The following is a 6,000-nucleotide window of genomic DNA, read 5'->3' as shown; positions in this document are numbered from 1 at the left end:
AAAAAAAAAAAAAAAAAAAAAAACAACAACAACAACAACAATAATAGCAACAACAACTAACTTCTAAAGGCCATGTGACTGTCAAGTAGATTATACATAAGAAAGGCTGATTTAGAGTTCTTAGAGGGTTTTTTTTGTTCTTTTTTTGTTTGGTTTTTTTTTTTTCTGAGACAGGGTCTCGCTCTGTCACCCAGGCTGGAGTGCAGTGGCGTGATCTTGGCTCACTGCAACCTCCACCTCCCACGCTCAAGCGATTCTCATGCCTCAGCCTCCTGAGTAGCTGGGATTACAGGAATGCGCCACCAGGCCCAGCTAATTTTTGTATTTTTAGTAGAGACAGGGTTTCACCAGGTTGGCCAGGCTGGGGTTTCTTCATTTAATTTTTCTTTATTTATTTGTTTTATTTGTTTTTAGAGGCAGAGTCTCACTATGCCGCTTAGGCTAGTCTCAAACTCCTGGGCTCAAGCAATCTTCCTGCTTTGGCCTCCCAAAGTGTTGGGATTACAGGCATGAGCCACTATGCCCGACTAGTTTATTTTCTAAAGAAAAGTTACCCTGGAGGATCACTTGAGGCCAGGAGTTTAAGACCAGCCTGGGCACCACAGTGAGACACCGTATCTGTTAAAAAATAAAAAGTAAAGCCACCCTGTTCACTAAATTGGCAAAAGATTAGGACTAGCAAGAATTAAAACTCACAGAACATTAGGGTGAGAAAGAATCTTAGAGATAATCTAGTCTGCCCCTGCCATTCTAGGAATATAGAAGCAAACCCAGACAGGTTGAGTGACATGTCCATCCTGGTGGCAAAGCCAAAACTAAAACCTTATTCCCAGGTCAGTGCAGAGCCACTCAGGATCTCATAAATCAGTTTTGTGTTTTCTGTACCATACTGGCCCTCTACTAGCCTCTCCCTGGATCTCACTGATACCATGAGAGTGCAAAAAAAGCAATTGTTCGTTACATTTATCAAAGTGGTGGTATCCATTGGCATCAACATTTGCATTTAGGACAAAGTTATCTTTGGCACCTTTGAACTTGCTAAGACTATCAAGTGTGAAGTTTGTATTGTGCCTCAGCTGCATCTTCCAACCATAACGGTTTTTTAAAAAATGATTTTATTGGATAGGTGTGATGGCTTATGTGTGTAATCCCATTACTTTGGGAGGCTGAGGTGGGAGGATTGCTTGAGCCCAGGAGTTTTGAGAACAAGCTGGGCAACCCAGAGAGACCTCCACCACAAAAAATAAACAAAATCAGGCGGTGTGGTGGTGCATGCCTGTAGTTCCAGTTACTCATGGGGCTGAGGCAGGAGGATTGCCTAGGCCCAGGAGGTCATAGCTGTAGTGAGCCAAGATCACACCACTGCACTTCAGCCTGGGTGACAAAGCAAGACCCTGTCTCAATAAATAAATAAATGAAATGAAATGTTTCAATTCAATAAATGATAAATGCTTCAGTGTGGCTTTCACAAACATTTTGTCTAAGAAGTTGTTTATTAGCATTAAATACATTGTGTGTCTATTATGTGTGAGGCACTGGAGATAACATGAGAAACAGACACAGTTTCTAGGCTTATGGAGCTTATAGTGTAGTCACTTGTTCACTGTATGTTCTCAAACCAAAAGATGCTAGAATCACATTTGCAGAAAAACCTCAGGAAAACACAACATACACAAAGGAGCAATGCAGTATCAACTTCCCTACATGATAAAGATACCATAGGCCAAAATTGTATTGTACATGGAAATGATGTTTGGGTTTTTTTGTTTGTTTGTTTTTGTTTGTTTACCATTGTAAAAGTAATACATCACCACATATACATTATGGACACACACATGCATTTGAAAAGCATTAACAATTGACCTGAATAAATATATAAAGAACTATTAAAACTCAGCAGTAAGAAAACAGCTAAAAAAACAGGTGAAATATTTTTTTTTTTTTTTTTTTGAGATGGAGTCTCTCTCTGTCACCCAGGGTGCAGTGCAGTGGCTGGATCTCAGCTCACTGCAAGCTTCGCCTCCCGGGTTTACGCCATTCTCCTGCCTCAGCCTCCTGAGTAGCTGGGACTACAGGCACCCGCCACCTTGCCCGGCTAGTTTTTTGTATTTTTTTAGTAGAGACGGGGTTTCACCGTGTTCGCCAGGATGGTCTCGATCTCCTGACCTCGTGATCCGCCTATCTCGGCCTCCCAAAGTGCTGGGATTACAGGCTTGAGCCACTGCGCCTGGCCATGGGTGAAATATTTGAACTGACGCCTTGAAGACAATACAAGAATGGCAAACTGGCTGGGGGTGGTGGCTCATACCTGTAATCCCAGCACTTTGGGAAGCCAAGACGGATGGATCACCCGAGGTTAGGAGTTCGACATCAGCCTGGCCAACATGGTGAAACTCTGTCTCTACTAAAAATACAAAAATAAGCCAGTTGTGGTGGTGCACATATATAGTCCCATCTACTCAGGAGGCTGAGGCAGGAAAATCACTTGAAACTGGGAGGCGGAGGTTGCAGTGAGCTGAGATCACACCACTGCACTCCGGCCTGGGTGACAGAGTGAGACTCTGTCTCAAAAAAAAAAAAAAAAAAGAATGGCAAACAAAATACAACAGATTTTTTAATGTTCATAAGCATGATGAGTGGGTTTTCATGTTCATGTGTGAGGTGTGCCTCCCTCAAACCTTGTTATGATGTCAACACATTGCCTATCTGATGAGAAGTGAAAAAAAACAGTGAAAAGGCAGTTTACAGAATGGGAGAAAACATTTGCAAATCATACATCCAATAAGGACTTCAATAGCAAGGAAACAATTTTAAAATGGGCAAAGGACCTAAGTAGACATTTCCCAACAGAAGACATTAAATGGCCAAAAGATAAGTGTTGGTGAGGATGTGGAGAAAATGGAACCCTCCCAGGCTCTTGGTGGGAATGTATATTAGTACAGCCATTATGGCAAACAGTACGGAGTTTCCTCGAAAACTAAAAATGGAATTACCATATGATCCAGCAATCTCACTTCTGGGTATATGTATACAGGAAATGAAAATCAGCATTTTGGAGAGATATCTGCACTCCCATGTTCATTGCAGCACTATTCACAATAACCACATTATGGAATCAAGTGTCCATTGCCAGATGAATGGATAAAGAAAACGAGGGCCAGGTGCAGTGGCTCACGCCTGTAATCCCAGCACTTTGGGGGGCCAAGGTGGGCGGATCACCTGAGGTCAGGAATTTGAGACCAGCCTGGTCAACATGGTGAAACCCCGTCCCTACTAAAAATACAAAATTAGCCAGGTGTGGTGGTGGGCGCCTGTAATCCCAGCTCCTCTGGAGGCTGAGGCAGGAGAATCGCCTGAATCCAGGAGGCAGAGGTTGCAGTGAGCCAAGAATCACACCACTGCACTCCTGCTTGGGCAACAAGAGCGAAACTCTGTCTCAAAATAAAGAAAAAGAAAAAATGGGCCGGGCGCAGTGGCTCACGCCTGTAATCCCTGCACTTTGGGAGGCCGAGGCGGGTGGATCACGAGGTCAGGAGATCGAGACCATCCTGGCTAACACGGTGAAACCCCGTCTCTACTAAAATACAAAAAATTAGCCGGGCGCGGTGGCGGGCGCCTGTAGTCCCAGCTACTCGGGAGGCTGAGGCAGGAGAATGGCGCGAACCCGGGAGGCGGAGCTTGCAGTGAGCCGAGATGGTGCCACTGCACTCCAGCCTGGGCGACAGAGTGAAGACTCCGCCTCAAAAAAAAGAAAAAAAAAAAAAAGAAAAAATGAATATATACATGTTCTCACTTATATGTGGAAATGCATGTTCTCACTTATATGTGGAATTTTTTTGTCTTTTTGAGACAGAGTCTCACTCTGTCGCCAAGAGCGAAACTCCGTCTCAATAAGTAAATAAATAAATAAATAAATAAATAAATAAATAAATAAAAATTAAATAAGTTGAACTCACAAAAGCAGAGAGTAGAATGGTGGTTGCCAGAGTCAGGGGTTTGAGATGAAACGGGGAGATATTGGTCAAAGGGTATGAGGCACCCTTTTGGTTGGGAGGAGTATATTCTGGAGATCTGTTATACAGCATGATGACTATAGTTAATAATGTATATTTGAAAATTGCTAAGAGTGTAGTTTTTTGCTTTTTTTTTTTTTTTAAGACAGGGTCTTGCTCTGTCACCAGGCTGGAGTGCAGTGGTGCGATCTTGACTCACTGCAACCTCCGCCTCCTGGGTGACAGAGCAGGAGCACTGTCATCTTGGACAAACACCACCACTTTAAGTTCCAACTCCCTTTCTAGCCTCATACATTTCAAGGAAATCACTTCTCTTCTAGCTATAAGCAGCTAGAAAGAGCAGACAGTAAAACACAGATAAGACAGCTCGGGCTCAGAGGGCGGTGGGGATAAAGTCTCTTGGGTGACTGCCAAACTTCACGCTCATACAATGTGCCCCAGTAAAACAGTGGGCCTTAATAAGCACATTCCTTTCCCTCAGGTGCACTAAGATAGGGAAGCTAAAAGCAGACTCGGGGGATATGCCCGCAGCTGCAGAAAGAGGTACAGGAACAGACACAACTCTCCCTCCCAGATAAGCACAACAAAGAAACACAGAAGCAGTCCAAGTCTCTGATAAACTCTCCAACCCTGAATCCTTAAAAACTCTCAGTATGTAAGATTGTGCAGCTTCTGACCTAACTTGGTCAGAAGTCCCTCCCAGGTTTGAAATAAACCTGTTGACTGTCAAGCCACCCTTCGTGTTTCTCTCCTTTTTGTTTAATTCTTACACTAGGTTCAAGCGATTCTCCTGCCTCAGCCCCCTGAGTAGCTGAGACTACAAGCACCCACCACCATGCCTGGCTATTTTTTGTATTTTTAGTAGAGATAGGGTTTCACCATGTTGGCCAGGCTGGTCTTGAACTCCTGACCTCAGATGATCTGCGTGCCTTGGCCTCCCAAAGTGCTGGGATTACAGGCATGAGCTACTGTACCCAGCCAAGAGAATAGACCTTAAATATTCTCACCACAAAAAAACTGAGGTGTTAGATATGTTAGCTTGATTTAAAAAAAATTTTTTTAATTTTTAATTTTTTTACAAAATAGAGATAGGGTTACACTATGTTGCCCAAGCTGGTCTTGAACTCCGGGCTCAAGCCATCCTCCCACCTGGGTCTCCCAAAATGGTGGGATAACAGACGTGAGCCGCTGCACTTGGCCAGCTTGATTATTTTTTAATGGCAAACAAGCTCATGAAAAGATGTTCAACATTGTTAGTTACTAGAGAAGTACAAATTAAACCTCAATAATATACCACTATACATCTATTAGAATGGCTAAAAAATTTTATTTTGTTTATTTATTTATTTATTTATTTTGAGACGGAGTCTCACTCTGTCGCCCAGGCTGGAGTGCAGTGGTGGGATCTCGGCTCACTGCAAGCTCCGCCTCCCGGGTTTACACCATTCTCCTGCCTCAGCCTCCCGAGTAACTGGGACTACAGGCGCCTGCCACCTCGCCTGGCTAGTTTTTTGTATTTTTTAGTAGAGACGGGGTTTCACCGTGTTAGCCAGGATGGTCTCGATCTCCTGACCTCGTGATCTGCCCGTCTCAGCCTCCCAAAGTGCTGGGATTACAGGCTTGAGCCACCGAAAAAAATGTATTTTAAAGAACAAAACCCCAGGCTGGGCGTGGTGGCTCATGCCTGTAATCCCAGCACTTTGGGAGGCCAAGGCGAGTGGATCACGAGGTCAGGAGATTGAGACCATCCTGGCTAACACAGTGAAACCCCGTCTCTACTAAAAATACAAAAAATTAGCCAGGCGTGGTGGCGGGCGCCTGTAGTCCCAGCTACTTGGGAGGCTGAGGTAGGAGAATGGCATGAACCCGGGAGGCGGAGCTTGCAGTGAGCCGAGATCATGCCAATGCACTCCAGCCTAGGCGGCAGAGGGAGACTCTGTCTCAAAACAAAAGAACAAAACCTGAAATCTGATAATACCAACTGTAG

At 44.2% G+C, this 6,000-nt stretch overlaps 1 protein-coding gene and 1 non-coding gene across 3 annotated transcripts in view; both read left to right on the top strand.

The window, feature by feature from the left end:
* The window catches only part of BRK1 (BRICK1, SCAR/WAVE actin nucleating complex subunit), a 29,173-nt gene that overhangs the window by 18,418 nt on the left and 4,755 nt on the right, over positions 1-6,000 (top strand). The window contains exons 4-5 of one of the 2 annotated variants that reach the window (XR_003118060.1): positions 207-210; positions 5,710-5,721. The exons of the other annotated variant lie outside the window; for it this stretch is intronic. The gene's annotated coding sequence lies outside the window, so the exon portion shown is untranslated. Of the gene's footprint in view, positions 1-206; positions 211-5,709; positions 5,722-6,000 lie in introns of those variants that run through there. 2 annotated transcript variants of the gene reach the window in all.
* Positions 2,610-2,712, top strand: LOC112619959. Its single transcript, XR_003118430.1, has one exon. It is a non-coding gene; the product is annotated as a small nucleolar RNA U13 (small nucleolar RNA).

Source organism: Theropithecus gelada, chromosome 2 (genome assembly GCF_003255815.1).
Source record: "Theropithecus gelada isolate Dixy chromosome 2, Tgel_1.0, whole genome shotgun sequence".
Lineage (NCBI taxonomy): Eukaryota > Metazoa > Chordata > Mammalia > Primates > Cercopithecidae > Theropithecus > Theropithecus gelada.
The sequence above is the reverse complement of the archived record's forward strand: the minus strand, read 5'-3'. Positions and strand labels throughout refer to the sequence as shown.